The 19381-nt window shown below is 41.9% G+C and overlaps 1 protein-coding gene and 1 long non-coding RNA gene across 5 annotated transcripts in view; one reads left to right on the top strand and one right to left on the bottom strand.

Annotated features, from left to right (window-relative positions):
• The window catches only part of hivep2a (HIVEP zinc finger 2a), a 109087-nt gene that overhangs the window by 44335 nt on the left and 45371 nt on the right, over nucleotides 1-19381 (top strand). Inside the window, exons 1-3 of one of the 3 annotated variants that reach the window (XM_017427430.3) lie at nucleotides 7574-7941; nucleotides 14008-14069; nucleotides 17396-17465. The gene's annotated coding sequence lies outside the window, so the exon portion shown is untranslated. Of the gene's footprint in view, nucleotides 1-7573; nucleotides 7942-14007; nucleotides 14070-17395; nucleotides 17466-19381 lie in introns of those variants that run through there. The other 2 variants (XM_017427429.3, XM_017427427.3) reach the window with 2 other exon arrangements.
• LOC112450897 overlaps nucleotides 2349-19381 on the bottom strand; it is a 72157-nt gene continuing 55124 nt past the window's right edge. For both annotated transcript variants that reach the window (XR_003039625.1, XR_003039624.1), the window contains 2 exons: nucleotides 18561-18697; nucleotides 2349-2668 (listed from right to left, as the gene is read on the bottom strand). This is a non-coding gene — a long non-coding RNA (uncharacterized LOC112450897). The remainder of the gene's footprint in view (nucleotides 2669-18560; nucleotides 18698-19381) is intronic.

The raw sequence follows: 19381 nt of genomic DNA, 5'->3' as shown, positions 1-19381 counted from the left end.
CCAACCATCCATCCATCCGTTCATCCATCCAACCATCCATCCATCCATCCATCCATCCATTCATCATCCAACCATCCATCCATCCGTTCATCCATCCATCCAACCATCCATCCATCTGTTCATCCATCCATCCATCCATCCATCCATCTGTTTTTATTTCTGTCTGCTCGTTCAGCTGTTCTGGCTCCGGTTCTCCGTCCGGCCCAGGCTTGCCCCCACGACCATAAAATGACTCGGGGCTGTCCCAGCGGCTGTTTCAGCAGGAGACACTTGGACATTAGACGTCCACAGTTTAGTCTTTCAGGAGACACGAGGACACTCAGAGATGAGAGGCTGAGTCCGGCTCGACACATTTAATCCAGAACTTTTACAGCTTGAACTCTGAACACAGATCAGGGTTTTATTTCTGCAGAGAGGAGGGAAGAGCAGGCGTGGAAATGTTGCAGTTCAGTCGGAAAAACTGGGAATATTTCACCCCTCTTTACATCCTCGCTAACAGATCACATGAAATCTTTATAAAACTTTGGCCTGTAAGACGGCGGGCGATATGCATTCACCAAGTGTTTTCCTGTTTATGCTTCCTTCCATACATGTTTAGGATACTCAGCTATTTTAACCATTCATGTATCAAAAGGTTCAGCCTGTTTAGGAAATTAAATCTATATTATAGATTAGAATCTTTTTGGAAATATTTCACTTTATTTACAGTTTTTTCCTTCAGATCCTTGAAAAACATTGTTCTCTTTGTTAGCTACTAGCATACCTGCCTTAATTTTAGCTTTTCTCTTGTTAATTATAGTTTATAGCTTTTGGGCTGCACAGCTTTTAGCTACTTTTGCTGGTTTTAGCTGTTAGCTGCATGTTTTCAGCTTCTGTTCTGATGATTTTAACGTCAGCAGTCAGTCTGCATATTCACAGAAGATGCCGTTTCTCCAGGTTTGAGAAGAAAAGCCGTGTTTGTGTCTGTGCAGACACAGTTAGCGTAGCGTAGCTGTAACTTTATTGATTCGTCTCTGCTGCATATCTGTTGTCGTTATGGTCTGTATCGGACGTTTCAAAGTTCATCCTTCAGAAAGTTTCCAACACGACATAAAGAGACGAGGCGAGGTGATTTCCTTACAGCCACGTCTCTCAGTACGTCGTAGAAACAGCTCGTCTTGGATCAAGGGTTTAAAAAAGGCGTGCAAAGGCTTTTTTTAATTTGTTTTTTATAAATGTCATCTGGATTTGTGTTGTCATGTTGAGACAGGAGCACAACATGTGCTAAATTATTCTTTTGTCTTAAATATCACACATGGCCCATCATTGATCAGAACCGCAGGGACCAGGTCCGAAGTTGCAAACAGAACCACGGCGATGTGGCGTTAAAGGGAAGGACAGAGAATAGAAACAACGAGACGGAGAGATGGAGGCAGACAAAGGGAGAGGAAAAGGATGGAAAGAAAGACGGGGAAGCAGAGATAAACAAATAGACAGAGATAGTTTTCCCTGCTGGAGTCAGAGACAGCTGGCGTGTGTGTGTGTGTGTGTGTGTGTGTGTGTGTTGGCATGGCTCAGTTGCATAACACTCCACTGGATCCCCTGTGGCTTAGAGGCTAAAGTGGTCTCTTTCTCATAATGCAGCCAAGTGGAGCGTTATTGGCATGATATTCAAAATAGAATGTTTTATTTGTCCCCAAATGGGAAAATTTGCATTATCACAGCAGCAAAGAGGTTCTACAAATACAACAAAAAGAGAAAATTGTGATGAAGTAGAAGAAAAAAACAATGTTACATAAAGGTGGAAAAAAAAAGAACAACAAAAAAAGAGCAATCAAAAGTCTTTTGAATCCAAAACACTATTTTGCATTTAAATCCGACAGAAATAAGACAAAGTTTGGGTCAAAAAAAGCCTTTTTACAGACGAGCCTTATTTTATAAAAGTTGAGACATTTTGTAAAAAGTTAAAGGTTTGCAAATCTCATACATCCAGATTTTATTCACAGAAGAAACAGATCAAATGTTAAATTCTTAGTTTTAATGTTTAATATGTTTCCTGTGTTTAACTGTGAATAAAAAACAGGTTTATTTTCTGTTATTATTTACATTTTATTCAACAGCCTGACTGTTTATATTTGGGGTTGTGCATCAATCTTCATTACATGAGTTTTTTTATATTAGGGCTTGGCTGTTTTCTTGTAGGTATTAAGTTATTGTGTGCACGACAGGAAACGTCTGAATGAATCTGATGGATGTGAGAGGATAAAAACCAAAGAGCAGAAGAAAATAAACCGTTTTCTAGTAAATGAGCCGCAGTCTGTTGCTCTGGAAACAGCGTCATTGTGCAGTTTATGCTACACTGCTTATCATTAAAAAGAAAAATAATAAATACAAAAACAGTTTGAACGGTTCAAATCCCCCTTTTCACATCAGTCATTGTGGTTTTCTCAAATATCTAAAAGCTGTGTAAATAAAGCTTTGTAGCCTGATGTTTAGCTGCTGTAAAAACAAACGTCACGCCAAAAATAATATATAATATTTACAACTTCCAACTGCGAGTGTCATTGTGTGGTCTGCAGAGCTGGAGGCTGGATGTTCTCTGGAGACGGACATTGTTCTCCTCACTTCAAGAAAACGACAGGAACACGGCGTGGATGGACGTGATGTTTGCAACCTGAGGCTCGTTTTCCTGGTTAGATGTTAGGAAAATAAGGCGTTTATGCAAAAATATTTATATTACTCAACAAACCAAGACAGGCGCAAGTGATGTTAAAAAGGCAAACATGTAAACAAAATGGAGGACAGGGATTTAATCCGCTTTAAAGATTAAAAAAGTGACTTTTTAACGAACTAAAAAGAGGAGACAAAACAAACTGTCAAGAGCTTGTGTGAGAAAATTATAATATAATAATTAGCAATAAGATAAAAATAGAAAAAGATTCAAAAATAAGCTTTAAAACAAACAATAGTTGTGCAAAAACTTTAGGTCTTATTTAAAATAATCCTGAACTATAAGTAAAAATGTCTGGTCACAGATGTGAATATTTTCTGTATCTGCAGTGTTTTCTGCAGGAAGTATGAAAACCTGAAAACATCCTTCGTTTCCTGTTTTAAAGGGAAACCTGTGAGCTCAGATATGATGGAAGTCAATGAGTGAAAGAAGACTAAAATATTAATTGAACTGAGCTTTCCGAAGCCAATAAGAACGTCCCAGGTTGGCTTTTCAGGCTCCATCATCGTCATGAAAATAAAATTAAAACCTGAAACCTGATCTTGTTTTTAGAATTCAAAGGAGGAAGAGAAAGAAAAGTGACGCCGACAGAAAAAATATCTGTTTTAAACTTGAGGTTCAACAAAAGAAAAGGCAGTTTAAGATCTGAGCACAGCAAATAAAAGAAATAAAGATGGCAGGAGACAAAGAAAGGCAGGATTACAGCTCGTCCTGAGAGACAAAGTGAGGCGCAGAGAAAAGGAGCCGGGCTGATGACACTCCTAGCCATATTTAATCATCAAATATTAATGCAGTAAAGATGGAATACAGGAAATTAATATCCTCCATTAACAAAGAAGAAGAGTGTGGGGGCTTGTAATAGCTACAAAAGACAATTAAGTCGCTTGTGTTTCATTCTTTACAGCCGAGTATCTCTGTGAATCAGTTCACGCTCCACATCCTTCACGATAACCTGGACATCGGATCATCTGTTCCACTTCACATCCATCATTCTCACTTCCTGTCTCATTCCTGATCTATTGTTTCCTTCTTGTTGTTCTCTGTGCTGCCAGGAGTTTCTGTCGAACCTGTCCCTGAATCCAGCTGTCACTCAAACCGCCACCTCCTTAATCGTTCCGACCTAATTTCACTTCCTCTGCCAGTCAGTTTCTAAATGAGCAGCCGTGTCGAATGTTTCCATGTTTCCAAAGAGGGTTAGCTCGATCCAAACTGGTCCGTCTGGTTTCCAGGACTGCTCGTTTTCAACTGAATCCGTTTACATTAAATCCTGCTTTTATGAGGTTTAAATAAACATCGTGTCATCTCGACACCAGGCATGAAAAGCTCTGTGGTTCTGAGAGTCACAGTTTGGCAAAGTTAGCTGCAAAGTTTAATAAAATCTGCCAGGAACTGGTAAAGATGGCATATAAGCACCAAATACAGCACCGATGTTTCTGCCATCTGCCTGCTGGAATTAACGATAAAATAGAACCGATTCTAACATTTTATTTGATTTTGCTCATTTCTGTAAAAAACCTTCAGACTGTGATTAGTGGCAACTAAGCAACAATAACAGGAGAGTCTCCAGAACGTCTCAAAACGTTCTCAGAGGTTCTCACTTGGCTTATCTGGACCCAGTCGTCTCAGGTTTGACACGACGACTCTGAGCTGAAGGGAGTTTTAAGGACTTTCAGATAAACGGTTTGAGATCAGAAATCCAGCAGAGATGGACGGATTACCTTCCTGCTGGATGATTCTATTTTATGTAATGAGGAGCCTAAAGATGTGCTCTGTCTCTCCATCCACCCTCCATCCCTCCATCGCTGACAGTTTGTCTCTCTTCCTAACAAGGCGGATTATATATTTTCAGATCTGATCAAGTATTTATATAAGCTGCACTCAGATCCACACAGAGCCATCGACTCAGTCGTTTTATAACCAGTGTGTGTGTGTGTGTGTGTGTGTGTGTTGTGTGTGTGTGTGGTCAACAATAAGACCCTGAATTATAAATGAGGCGTTAATGCAAAGACCTGGTTGGTGGATGTTTGTTAGTTTGGTTTCTGCATCGGTGACCAAACTGAATGACTGCTTCTGCTTTTATCAAAAATATCCTGAGCCACAGATGGGCTTTAAAGGAACTCTCAAAGTATTTATTACCAGCTGAGCTCAACAAACACAAAAATGGTTCTTACTCAGTCAGTAGAGGTAGTAGCTGAGAGTCATCCAACAGATACTGTCAGCACCTACAGATTCAAGGAAACCTGGCTGAGCAGTCCGGCCTTTCATGGTTTTGTTTGTATAAATCACACAGCTCATGGGTTTTAATAATAATGGAGGAGGAAAACGTTCTTAAAATCAGAGTTATCCTTGACTCCAGGTTCTCTTTGTGATCAGAACCCAAAAACCAATTCAGCAGGTTTGGTTTGTGTAGCTCCTCCCCCTCCCTCTCTGCTGTGCTGCAAAAGCCCCGCCCCCTACAGAAGACACTGACACACACCTTTGGCAGTAAGGGAAATCTAGACATTCTTTGGGATCCCTGAAGTTGGAAGTCGAAACGGGACCAGCTTCCTTTAGGCTGGCTCCTTTCCAAGTTTTAAGCCCCGCCCCCTTCGCTCAGACTTTCATCTGTTGATTCACGCAGTTCTGACCTCTGCTGCCGTATGTTTAGATATTCCTTTTCATTTTCTCATGCTTTCGTGAAATGCCATGACCATGCCTGGGGAGAGTAGGCGAGGCTTAAAGCAGACTCTGGTTCCCAAAAACCAGACATGGCAGCGCCTGGAAAACGGGATCTTGTGGTTTTAATTCTCAGTAAAGGAAAGAAGTGAGGCAGTGTTCAGTTTTATCTCATCCAATCGATGCCGCTCACCGTCAACCCAGTAACCATGACAACCGTAAAGGGCTGTGATTGGCTGTTTGAACCCAGGCACAATAAACACTTGTTAAATGCACTGAACTCCCCCCCCCCACCCCACAGACAAAAGCCTTTTGTTTTTACTGACTCGATTTGCTTAACCTTTAGGTTTAAACAAAATGTTGATTTAAAATAAAATTATAACTCAAACATGTCAGAAAGACAACTTCATTCCCAAGAATTTGCTCCAAAAATGACAAACTTTTCCTACTTTTACTGTGAAATGATCACGGTTTGTGTTCTGAAACATGGCTGCCACCTGCGAGCGCGGCGTGCGTCTGCGGTCATACATCGTACGTGCAGGAGGTCGCAGATATCCCTCACTGTGACATGCATAAAGAAAAACACGGTGCCAACATTGACCTGAGGCTGGCCTGCTGTGAATGCATGAATACATGAATGCATGAATGTTCCTCCTGGTGACAGATTCTGACAGAAACAAGAAACTCTGGGCGGGTTTGTGCTGGTTTAGGTTTACTTCTGAAACGTTGATAATTCACGTGTGCTCCTGGTTTCATGTCATGTTTGTGCTGCTTGTCTCTGCAGGACGTTTCACATCACTGAGCCGATCTACAGGTGGCACTAATGTTCCAGAAATAAAAGCATGTAGTTTCTGCATACTGTCATTTTTTATCAGTCAGAAGCAGAAACTTTATGAAAATGTCATCAGTTCTGCCTCCAAACTGGATCTAATTCAGTTTTGAAACATCCCAGGTGGTTGTTTAACGTTGGTTTGTGCCTAACTGGATGTACAACACTGTGCCTGTTACTTTAAGGGAGTTGCATTTTATCAAGCAGTGAACATTCTGTACTCTCCACTCGCTCGTGTTTTTTTGTTCTGATCAGCGAATCGGACCCGTCTGAATTTACTTACAGAACAGTCTGTAAACAGTTTGACAGCAACATGTTTTCTCTCCTCTGCAGAAATCAAACTGCAGGGACGGCCGTCTCCGTTCTGGACTCGCTTTTAGAGGCAGAAAACAGCAGAACCGGCCTTTTTGTGTCGGGTCCAAAGTGTTTGTCTGAAGTGTCTGATTCCTGTCTGTCCCCAGACTTGTGTCCCAGCTCAGAGTCATTACTGTACCGTGCTTTGAAGAGGCTCCATAAAGAACATCGTGTTCTGCCCTGAGCTCAGCCTTAGAAAGGAAAAGCAGGAGTTTAAACTCTTTGTTGTGGAGGAAGGAAAAGATACCGTCTTCTTTCTGTGTGGAACAATAACAGATACAGAGATTTTCCTGCTCCTGGTGTAATTACCTTCTGTTTCCTTGAGGGGGCGCTGAACATTAACTTCACCTGAGGTGCACAACTTTTTTATTTTACTTGTGGAAGTTATAGAAATTGTGAGGATTGTGGAGCAATTTACTGATTATGACAGAGTTGCTGTTGTGTGATGTTATTCTGAGTCATACCGTGTCATCATGTGAGTTCCGCTTTTAATGTTGTGTACACACACACACACACACACACACACACCCTAACTTCTGTAAACATGTCATGTTTACAGCATCAGGAGTGTAAAACTCCGAGCCTCAGGGGCCGCTGTCTTTGAGCTCCGACACACCTGATTCACACGGTTCAATCACCTCCTCACCGAATCATCAGGTTCTCCAGGAGAACGTCCACAAGTCCTTCATTTAAAGCAAGAACATAAAACCTGCAGGAGATCAACCCTGAGGGGTGGAGTTTGACACCTGTGTGTCAGCTGTAAAATAATAAAGTATTTTATGGAATAATGATTGTTGCAGAATTGCTGATTCTCCCTGCTACCTTTATATTGACAAGCATGTCATGTAAACAGTTGTTTTGTGTGTAAATGCGTGTTGTTTTGTGTACTCCTGTAAACGTATTCCCGTCCTTGTAAAAGTGCCCTGGCTGTCGGCCCCGCGCCTCTCCCCCTGCTCCGGCCCTTTATCTATTTCTGGCTCTGCGTCACGCTTGGGCTTTACTCCTGTGGCAAGAGGAGTGTTTCTCTAGGGCTCCCACTCTGCTGTACACACACACACACACACACACACACACAGACACTTCCGACCTCTCCGACAGACTCACTCTCACATGCCTGCCTGCTGAACCGCTGAGCACACTCAGATGTAAACACGCACCGTGACGGACGCAGCCGAGGAGCTCAGGGACGCCTGGATGAATGGACTGACGGACCGGACACAATGGGACTTTAAACTTGTGCGCGCGCCCGTGTGTGTGTGCGTGTGTGTGTGTGACACAGAGAAGTACAGCTTGTGTGTGAGAGAGATTCAGCTGTGTTTGTTACCGTGGCGATGAAAGGAGGGAGTGTGAAAACAGAGGGATGCTTTCGAATGATGAAGACAGATCTGGCCAGGTTTGTTCAGCATCTATCTATCTATATATCTGTGTGTGTTTGTGTGTGTGTGTGTGTGTGTGTGTGTTGCAGCCAAGCAGGAGGGATGTCCTCCTCTGTTGTCGTGGTGATGAATGACAGCATGTGTGACACTAATGAAACAAACCTCTTCATCAGAATTCCTCCGTCTTTTTTTTCACTGTGCATCCATTTCTTCATCCCCAGTCACTCACACACACTCACACACACACACACACACACACACAGAGGACAGCTGATTGTCTCACACAGTGGTGTCAGTTCCCTCCACTAACTGAGGGATGCCACCACCTCAAACACCCGTTTTTCCATCCTTCTTTATTTTTTCTTACCCACATTTTGCACACCCTTCTTCCTCTTTTCTCCATCTCTCATTTTCTTCTAACACTTCTTAAAAACACCTTTAGGAATGTTGTTTCTCCTCCCGGTTTCCTTTCCTCTCATCTCATTTTCCTTCCGTCTGTAACCTTAAACCTCGTTTCAAAGCGTCACCAATTCACCTTCACATCATTTCTGCTTTTTGTTCCTAATATACGCTCGCTTTCAGTCCATCAAAGTGGCTTTTCGCGACACCTTACGAGCTCCCCGCTGAGCGCGTTTCAGTGACAGACAAAGAGATGGTGGAAAACATGCCAGCATGTGTCTGTTTTTTCCAGGGAGAGAGAGCTCTGTAAATACTGTTGAGGGAAAGACAAATAAAGTGACAGACAGATCCAAACATGAGAGGCTGTTGGCACACACACACACACACAGGAAAGTTAGAATACAGAGAGGCTGACAGACAGGAAGTCACTCAGAAACACAGACGAGCTGACATTCAGACACGTAAACAAACAGAAATTAAAGAAATCGAATTTTCTCTGAAAGTGCAGTGAAAGCTGAGAGTTGAATGACTTGTTGAACTGATTTGTTAAAGTTAAAACAAGCCGAATGAGCAAAACAGCATCTATAAGCTAAAATAAGCAAACCCAGAGCTAAAAGCTGAAGGTAACAAAACCACAGTTAGAATCCAAAAAACAGCAAAAACCAAAACAGAAATTAAGACTGGAGCCAAAAGCCTAAAATCTAAACATGGCAAAACCACAGATAAAAGCTAAAAGTAGCAACAACCTTAGCTTTAAGCTAACATTTGAAGAAAAGCTAAAAGTAGCTAAACGCTAAAAGCAGCATAAGATGATAAAAACAGAACCAGGAGCTGAAGCAGATTTCAGGACAGCTTTGAAGGAATTGTTGATCTGAGTATTTTCTTTTAAATAAAGTTAAATATTTTGAAAAGTATAAAAGTTACAACAACCAAAAGTCAATCAGCGTACGGCTGAAACTACAACCAGGGACACGATGTCAGGACAAGTCTCAGCTGAACAATCAGACCGACGGGAGACAAAGAGACAGGAGGACAGACCATCGGTCCCCGTCAGAGAGACGCGTAGGAAGTCCCGCCGCCCGCCAAGTGTGTTAAACCATTTTTCCATTCACAAATTCTCAGACAGTGAAGCGTGCTGCTTCTCTCCTCGGTGTGTGTGTGTGTGTGTGTGTGCGGGGGATGTTTTCAGCATCATTTGTCACCGTGAAGACGGGAGTTTTCTGGGATTCATCCCTGAAATGATGCCGTTTTACCAGTTGAGTTTTGACAGGAAACAGAAAAAAGAAAATCGGTCACGTCTTGTGTTTTACATTCACGGAGCTAACCGTTGCTCAAAAATGGAGCTTTGTGTTAGATATCGAGTTTTTCTTTCATTTATTTGCATAAGTTATGAAAATCAGCCCGTCTGTCCCTGTGGACGTCCAACAATGTCCCCTGCTGTTGCCTCCTACAGCCTGAGTGGGAAATAAAAGATGAACTGAAGCGAAGGTCAGGAAGGCCAGAAAGGATAAAGAAACTGAATTCAGCCGAGCGTCTGAGTCCGGTACAAATGATGCTGTTAGATGGTAAAGTTTAGATTCTCACAGAAACAGAGTTGAATTAGGAGGACCAACAAACTGGAATAAAACTGAATTTTCCTTTCAGAATTCCAGCTGTTCTCTTTAAGTTTCTGACATTAACTCGTTGAAGCTGGAGCAGATTTAGTTTTTAATTAGAAAAAACTCTGAGGTCAAACTGACTCTCCTCCTGAATTTTATGTGGAAGAAGACAGACACGTCTGCGTCTCTCGGGGGTTCTGGGTGAGAACATGGTCCAGGACGGATCTCCTGTGGACTCTGTCAGGGAGATCATCTCAGCTTGTCTTGCAGATGATGCAGATTTGTTTGCACCGAGACACTTTCTAGCCGCTCGGATGAGAACTGAACCCTTAAATTCTGTTTAGTTGTTAAAAACTGCAGGGATTAAAGTAATATCAACAGCCTCTGCCTCTGGTTGTTTCAGGGCCTTTAAATCAGAAATTATAATTAAATGTAGCAGCATTTTTAAAGCTCAACATTCTCCTGGATAAGCCCAGCGTTCCTGCCTTTAATGTCAGACCTTTTGACCAACATCTCATGTTATGAACTTGTTACCGTTTTGGTCGAACCTTGAACCCAACTTTTCGCTCGATGAGACATTCAGTGTCTCAGATAATCCGTTAGGTGTGTCAGGAATGACCGTCAGCTACAAAAACACAAAGTTTCAGCTCAATATCTGTAAAATTTATGTGACGACTGTTGTTGATTAGCTGTAGCTCCTCCTTCAGGTGATAAAAATGTACTTTTATAGTCGTGAAACTTGTAGTTTCAGCTGAATTATCTGTTAAAATCCTCTGGAAGTGAAGTCCAAATGTCTGATTCAAGCCTAACCTGGAGTCAGACTTTAGTTAAGTTTAGTTAAGTCTCTCTTGATTGTTGTTCATCTGTCCTGTTTTTATCACGGTTCCACATTTCACACTTTTGCCGTCGAACCCGTCCCACGGTCCTCCTGAAACTGAGTTTGTCCAGCAGGACAGGTGGCTGAATCAGTTTTTGCCCCTCCCTGCGTCCATCTTGCTCTCTCTGCAGGTATAAACCCCTTCGACCTTCTGTGCCGCCGCCGCTGCCAGGACCACGCACACGCACGCTGAAACGTGCGGCAGGAAGTGGCAGCCTATCATAGCCTGCGGGATGGAGGGATGATGGGAACGACTGGTGCACAGATGGAGGGAGGGAAATAAGAAACAGGAGCAGATAAATGATGCTGGGAAGATGAAAAGAAGAAGAAATCCTGAACATTGATGACGTTTGATGAAGGGAGAAATTAAGTTCATAATAGGAAGGGAAGCAGGAACAACAGAAAGACTCATTAAAGAGGCGTAAAGGAGATAATATGATGCTAAAAGTCAACCTGATGGGAAAAGGATCAGCTGCTGTCATTTTTTAGTTTCCCATCTTATCAGTTTGGCTTCCTTACACTTCTTCCCTTCTCCGTTTTCTCTGATCGGCTCTTTTCTTCCTTGATCCGTTGCTCTAATCTCAAAGGAAGAAGCTGCTGAGTTTTCCAGCTTCTGTTTTTCCTTTGCAATCAGTTGGACCTTAAATTCACATTTCTTCTTATCGTCACTTTGTCCCCTTGGTCTGTCCCCTTGGTCTGTCCCCATGGTCTGTCTCCTCCTCTTCTAAATGACTAGCTGTAAATCTTTCTGCTGCACCTTGTGATTGGGTAAAAAGGTTTTGAGGGGCTCGTTCTGCTGAAGCAGATCTTATCTGAACCATCGTCCTGCAGTTACGGTCCTGTTGATCCTGGAGGAGATCCTGGATCTGAACAGCCGAGTCAGCGTTCACGCCGTCGTTTCCATGATGAAGTTTTTCTGCACGTTTTTTTTTAAGACATATCACTTCTGCATGCTTTTACAGTTTGAACCATAAAGACATCAAAACGTTCGACTCGATCAAGAATAACGAGCTAAAAAACTTTGAGGTTTTGTAACTTTTACACTTTTTTGATTTGATCGTTTTAGCTTTTAGCCAATTATCTTGCTCATTATAGTTTTTTATTTTCCTAACTTCAACAGTTCGGTTCCAGCTGTCATTCAGCTGATTTCTTCTTGTTTTTCCTGTCCGACTCCCTCGAAGTTTCTTGCGGTGTCTCTTTCCTTCCCTCGCTCTCATTTTTCCATTCCCACACAGTGTCTGTCCAACATTCCCTTCCCTCCGCTCTTCCCAGTAACCACACATTACACATTGCAGCAACATGTTCAGACGCACTCCTGACTTCCCAGGAAAAGGCCCGGCAGCCTCCTCCTTTCCCTCGCCGTCAAAACGAAAGAAAAACGATAAAAGAGGCCCAAGCTCTCCGCAGACATGGAAACTTGGAGGAGTTAAATGTTTTCTCTCCTTCTTTCCTCTCCTCTCCTCTTCCCGGGGTGTGAAAGTAAGTGTGTTACTGTGATTGTGTGGCTGGAGGAGGAGTGTGTGTGTGTGTGTGTGAGAGAGACTGGAATGTGGAGGCTCGTAAGTCACCTCTGATTTTCCACTCCCGCTGGGACACATCCCATTATCAGTTTTATATGAAACTTGGAAATTCCTCTGTGGTTTGTGTGTGTGTGTGTGTGTGTGTGTTTTGGGTCTGCATGTTGCATGTGTGTTTTCCAGTGTGTGTTTGTGTCAGGTTGGAGATTACTGCGTGTGTGTGTGTTTTATAATGAGCAGCTTAACAATGGAATAAAAATGTTTTTTTTTCCTTCGTTTTGTGAGCAGCAACACCATAAAACCCTCAGTCTCACATAGTTTGACTTCATCTACTTTAGCACCCAAAGTTTTCATATCAGCACACACAGTACCGTGCAAAAGTCTTAAATCTCTGCTCGTTTCTTTCCTCATATTTTGCTTCCAAGCAAACTTTTTCTTGCAGTGGTCTCCATCAACAGTTCTCTGAAGGTCTTAAAGTTGCTTTCTTCACTCAGTCCTTGCAGCTGATCCTTTTCAGAAGAATATTTTTATTTGTTGAATCATTTAACTGAACCATTCTGGCGTAGAAAGGCCTGAAGTGAAGGGATGAAACTACACACCCTGACAACTTATCAATGAATCAGTTTTAACTGAAGGATGATGTATCTGTCAGGTTTTTGCTGGACATTTCAGATCCTCTTCATCTGCTGGAGATAAAAATCGGTTTCCTTATTTTTAACCACACTCTGTCCGAAGGAAAACTTTAAAATTCCACCATTAGGGGTGGTTTAAAACTTTTGCACAGTACTATATGACTCAAAGGCTCAAAGATCATACACCTGACACTGATTATGAAGAATATTTTTAATTTTCTTTGTCTGTTTAAATAGTTTAATTTGGGAAAACTGCCGAACGAAGCAGAAAATAAGATGCGACTGGACCAAGAAGGAAGGAAACGTTAAAATACTTTATCACCCGCCACCAAAAGGCGTCTGTGTGTGTGTGTGTGTGTGTGTGTGTGTGTAGTTTGTTATGTTTTTAGAGATTTCTCTGGTGGAATAACTTAGTTTGTCAGGGCTTAATACGGTGGAACGTCAAGGTAAAGCGGGAACAGAACATGGATGGATGAGAGAGAATAAAACTCTACAGATACATGATGTGTGAACAAAGCTGCAGGAAATGGATGGACTGGTTGGTTTCTGGTTGGAAATGTTTGAATCTGGGACATCACTCTTCTCACTGCAGCTAAGACTCGAGCTGTTAGGACAGAGGAAACAGAGAGAACAGGGAAGAGATGGAAATAGACTCCTACTGTTCCTTTTTAACTTCCCAGTCTGATGGAAAAATCCAAACGACTCTTCCACAATCCTCCGGTGATCTTTCCATCTTCCAGGTTGGAAAACTGTTAGGAAAAGCAGCAGCAGCGCGATCGGGACGTAATTAGCTCCTTACCCAAGTCCCGTGGCTTAAAGGTGTGAGAAGGGGAGCCGGGCTAAGGATTCCTCACCTCAGCAGCCAGATGTGCTCCTCGGAGCAGAACCAGAGTCCAAACGAGAGCCGATCAGCTGCCAGAGAAGGATTGTTGTAGAGACGGGACCACCAGACTCAGACCCAGTCCCACCCTGCAGCCATGTCTTCCAGATGTTGTGGATCTGAATTTAACATGTGACTTTGTTTGATGTCCTTTCATTGTTTCATTCTTTCCACCCTCAGTGATCCACTCAACAAGGAAGAACTCTGCTCTGATTCAGAAGTTTTATCTTCTATAAGGAAAAGTGAGTTCCCTCCTGCACCACAGCTGGAACAGCTGTAAAGATGAAACTTATAGTCAGGGTAGCTTTAGTGCAACTAAACGTCCAACAGTGACTGTTTCCGATGAAACGGGTACATCTACGGCTGATTTACCTCAGGAGTCAGCTTCATTTAAGATGGCCGCCGCAGCTAATCACCCATAGGGTCGAATCTCATGGGGCTCTTATTGTTGGAGACTCAAAGATGTGAGAAAAGAAGATTTTTGATTGCAGTCTTGCAGAAATCTGAATGTTTGGAACCAAGCAGCCAGTTTTTGAAAATCCCAGCCTGGTTTTTTAATTTATTTTTATTATTTCTTTTGCCCACATCGGCTCGTTCTGTACAGCTGCCCCCACGTTTATAACTTAATCTGTTGGAGAACAAATTGGAAAGGAAGATAAACAGAATTGAACCAGTTTTTTAACAATTATTTACTATCAGTGTGGTGTTTGGAGCTGGAGTCTTCAGGATGTTCCAAACTTTCACTTCAGCATCATTCAGAAACTCGAGCCAACGTTTCAAACATTTCCATGTTTTTTTTCTTTGAAACGTTGCATTAATGTTCAATAACAGTCATTCTGATACGTTTTTGAATAAATTACGCTGTGGGTAATTATTAGTTATTATTAGGTTTTAGTGTCATATAACTTTTTATAAATTATATATAAATATAAATTTTTTCATCATGATTTTTGATTTGCGACACCTCCTGCATCTTTGAAAAAATCCATACATCTCCTGGTAGCGGAGCAACAAACGAACTAAACCTGAAACGTTTCCCTCATTGACAACATAGTTTATACAACAAAATGTAGGTATTTTTGTCTCCTTTCACCTGATGTTCCTCTCTCTGCTGTCGGACCGACGGGTTTCTCTCAAATCCCCCCAGAGAGCAGAGTGACACACCAAAACTCTTATTGACTCCCATTAAAACCGAGCTCAGAATCCTCTCTTTAAATGCTCCTTTTCACTGCAAACAACAACAACTTAAAATAATTCAGTTACCAGAACTCACATATTCAGGACAAGGTGGAGGAACCTCATTCCACAAATAAGCTGTACTCAAAACTAGGTTATTTTTGTTATAAAATAATAAAATATTAGGTTGTGCTCAAATAAAATTGAGCAAATAATTTCAGTGTTTCTGTAAAATGACCCGAATCTTCTTTGAACAACAAAAACCTGAAAAACTTCATACAAAAAACCCTAAACTTAGCTTTAAATTAGGTTGTCTGAACTTAAATGTAGGGAGATTATTGAACACAGAAACTAAATAAACAGTTTATTAACTTTTAGTCTAGAAAGTGACCCACCTTTATTTGTACAAGTAAATTAAATAAGTTGCTTTTATTAAAATTAAAAGTTTATAATATTTTAACTCTTTGAAGAAACCCAGAATCATTTTCAGGTTTTACAGTGAATTTAAGTGATGTTTTTTTTTGACAAGATGTTTCTGCTGCTTTTGTTTCATTACGACTTCTCATCTTCCCACAGCGACCGTTTGTTTGAGGCTTACTTTTTAGTCTGCCTGTCTCATTAAGTATTTATATAGTCAATACAAAAGAGCATGAAAGGAATTGTTTTGCTGTAAAACACATATTTAGCAGGAAAACTTGGAATATTGATAAACATATGAACAGAAACATGCAGATATTTTGATTATTGGTAAATATTTTTACTCCTTCAGTCTGAAGAAATCTCATATTTGATAAAAATGATGAAACTGTTCCTGAGTGAGGTGGTTTCTGGACTTGGTTTAACAGGATTAGGAGTAAAACGTTCATTTGTGGGTGAAGTTAAGTGAAGTTTATCTTGTTTGGAGGCGAGTGGAGAACAGTCATTCGGATGGAAACGCAGCAGTCAGTTCTGACAGACAGGAGGAGGAAACCCAGTCAGAGTTTTTCCCCCTGCCTCGCTCCTGGCAGACCGGAGCAAAAAGGACGCCTTGGAAAATAAAAAATGAAAACCATCTGATGGTGCGTTCGAGTGCCTGGCACATGTGAGCGGCCTCTTCTCTGTCACCGAGCGATTGGATGGTTTCCCTCCATGACAGCATCGCCGCGGCTCTGGATGCTGTTTGTGGCTGCTTGGTGTTTTCCGTTTTCTCTGGTTTTACTTTCACATTTTGAATCATGGCGACAGAACAGATCAACTGTCTCACTGTTTTCTCATTCCTCCGTTTACTCCTGATGGGCTGTTGTTGTTTTACTGCCTGCCTTAAAATAAGTGGTGCAAAAGCAAGATGAACAATCTGAATTGTTTCAGTTTTTAAAAGAAGATCTTTTATAAATCCTTCCATCCCAGCCGGCGTGTGAGGCCGATTTAAACGAGTTTATTTCAGGCAGAGTTTGTTTTTGCACCTCTTGTCTGAAACCTGACTGTGACTGTATGATTCAGATTGAAACCAACCTGACTGAACGTCACTCTGCCGTCTCTGAATTGCTTTTATAAGACAAATCCACCCAGGTCTGAGATTCCAGAGATGTTTTCTGCGTGCTGGGAACAATCAGAGTCAGCTACTCGCTAACTCCGGGGAGTAAAGTAAAAACATGCTCAGGAACGCCCACATACTTAACTCCAAACTCTAATTTAGCCAGGGAGGTTTCCTCCAAACAATTAAAGCAAAGTCTCATTATTTTTACACATTTTTTAGTTAAAAGCTGCAGCCTGAAGGACGAACGAGTCGTTGCTGATTTTTTAAAAAGAAACTGTTTCAAGTTTAAACAAGTTTAAATAAAACCTTCCCACAGAAATCTTCCTTCTTCAGTGGATTTTTTTACTTTTAGTTTTGCCTGTGGGGATGTCTGTTTGAATAAATAAATAAATAAATAAATAAAAGAACATTTAAAAACTGGGCTTGCTTTCCACCTGCGGTGACCACTTCCTGTTCGTTTCAAACTCACAGGCATCAGGAATTAAACCAGATTTATGAGAAAGAATTTAAATTATAGGAGAAACCCAGACTCAGAAAAAACAGATAAATTTAACCTGATGTTACACAACTTCTTTTATTGCCTGCAGCTATAAAAACAGTTTGTCTGTTAGCAAAATATCTCCTGAACCAGGAGATAAATTTGAATGGAACTCAAAGTAATCACTGGATGAACGTCTGCCTGATTCAAGATGGCTGACACGGCTAATCAAACTGAACCAACACAATGAGATTTGGTCAGATTTGCAGATAATGGCAGTAGCTGAGAGTTATATCTAACACATGTGTCCCCATTGCAGAATAAAACACTTGTTTTTAAAATGATAAAGTTTGTTAAACGTTCTCCGTGTTCTGATGATGATCTCTGTCCTCCGACAGGACGGCTCCATGAGGACACTTCCTGTCAGGACTCCTGTTAGACGCCGGCCGGGCAGCTGCAGACCCGCAGGTGAGTCCTCACCTGTTCCAGCCCCCACCTGCAGCTCCTCAGGAGGGGTTCTGGGACAGAACGGCTCTTATTTATCCAACGTTTCATGTTCTGAACCTGAACGCACCCAGGATGATTCAGGGCTTCCGGGATTCTCTTAAACTCTCGAGTCCTCTCCAAAACTTCTGGGAGTTTTTTGTTTTTCCTCTGAAAACCTTTGACAGTTTGTTTCACAACAGCATGAGCCAAGTTTGAAGGAATGTTCCTCGATAAAAGAGTTTGTCAGGATTCGATACTGGAATTTACAAAAAGGAAAGATTTTCCATCCTGGTGTTTTTCTGTTCTTTTGAAGGGAAATTTGTGATAAAAGTGTGAATGTGTGAGTAGGTTTTCTGGATAAATCTACTTCAGCAAAATGTTCAGCTCGTCAGGACTTCACGGCTCTGAGTTTTATAAATATTTGACTTTACTTTTTCTCTCACAAAAACATTCTTTGGAGTCTGCTTCAGCATACTGGCTTCAGTTTTAGCCTTGAGGCTAATGTTTAGGTAGTTCTGCAGATTTTAGCTGATCTTAGCTTTTAGCTGCTGGGTCTTACAGAAACACAGAGCCAGTTTGCCGAAGCAGACTTCTAACAGGACGATGTTTTTGAAGGAACTGAGGAGATATTAGCCTGCATCTGTGGGGAATATTATTTTAAATAAAGTTACATATGTTGAAAAGTAAAAAAAGCTACTTGGCACAATGTTCCTAATCAAGCGGAACGTTTTGATTTATAAATGACACAAAGTATGCAACAGTATTTTGACTGCAAACACGCACAGAAGACGCTGTGAATGCTGACTCAGCACTCCGACAGTAAATAACCTCCGTGGACATGCTAACTGCGAGCTAACAGCCGAGGCACACGGAGCGCGCTGCAGACTGGAGTCACAGTGAGGCTGTGGTGATGCTTCGTGATAACACACACACACACACACACACACCCCACTGGCTGTCAGCTGCCTGCTGTGTGTTATGAAATTATTTGTGTGCACGCGCCTTTCAACACGCTGCTTCTTTGCCTCCATTCAAGCCGAGACACGACTGAGGAGATAAAAATAGAACCTCACTGACCTCTTGTTTCTCTGCCTCCCAGCCTTCTGTCCATCCGTCCTCCCCGTTCTGCCTCTCCTCGTGTTGCTGCAGCTGTCCTGAAGCTCAGGCCGGGGGGGGTGCTGGGGGTCAGGCCTTCGAGGGCTTTTAATCTCCACCTGAGAGAAAACGGAGCTTTCATCAGATCAGACAGAACTCCTTTAACGATGAACCTGTAAAAGTCTAAATTTAGAGTTTGTTTGCAGCAGATCTGTGGTTTCCAGAATGTTTAAATAAAAACCAAACAGCTAAAAGTAAATCAGGGTGGATTAAATGTGGCTTATTGGCAGAGAGGGACGACGTGTTTGCCCCCAACAACATCCAGAGGCGATGAAACGAGCAGCAGAAACCTGCTCCATGCAAAGCATTGACCTAAGTGCACATGCATGCAGACGGAGGGAGGGGGGCGCGCCAAGCTAACAGGTTTTTCCTTAAAAGCAGTGGGCTGTTGTGGTTTTAATGCAAGAGGCTTCTGCTTTCAGTTTAGATCCCGACAAACAACAACTACGATATCAGCTGAACATAGATCTTTAGTTGTCAAAGTGTGAAAAATCAACGCCTGGGGTCTCCGGTCGGTCGGACTCAGACGAGTCAGAAACACAATCAGACCAGGAATCCTGCAGAGGAGGGTGATGAGTTTACACCCGTTATCTGTTAGCAAAATATCTCCTGAGAGGGTTTTATTGAAGCTGTCAGAACAGCCGATCAAACACAAACAGAGCGCTAACAGAACAACAAACACGTAAAGGAAGCAGGACAGCAGCTAAAAGCTAAAAGTAGCAGAACTGTCGCTAAAAACTCAA

This window comes from Kryptolebias marmoratus, linkage group LG19 (assembly GCF_001649575.2).
Source record: "Kryptolebias marmoratus isolate JLee-2015 linkage group LG19, ASM164957v2, whole genome shotgun sequence".
Taxonomy (NCBI): Eukaryota; Metazoa; Chordata; class Actinopteri; order Cyprinodontiformes; family Rivulidae; genus Kryptolebias; species Kryptolebias marmoratus.
The sequence above is the reverse complement of the archived record's forward strand: the minus strand, read 5'-3'. Positions and strand labels throughout refer to the sequence as shown.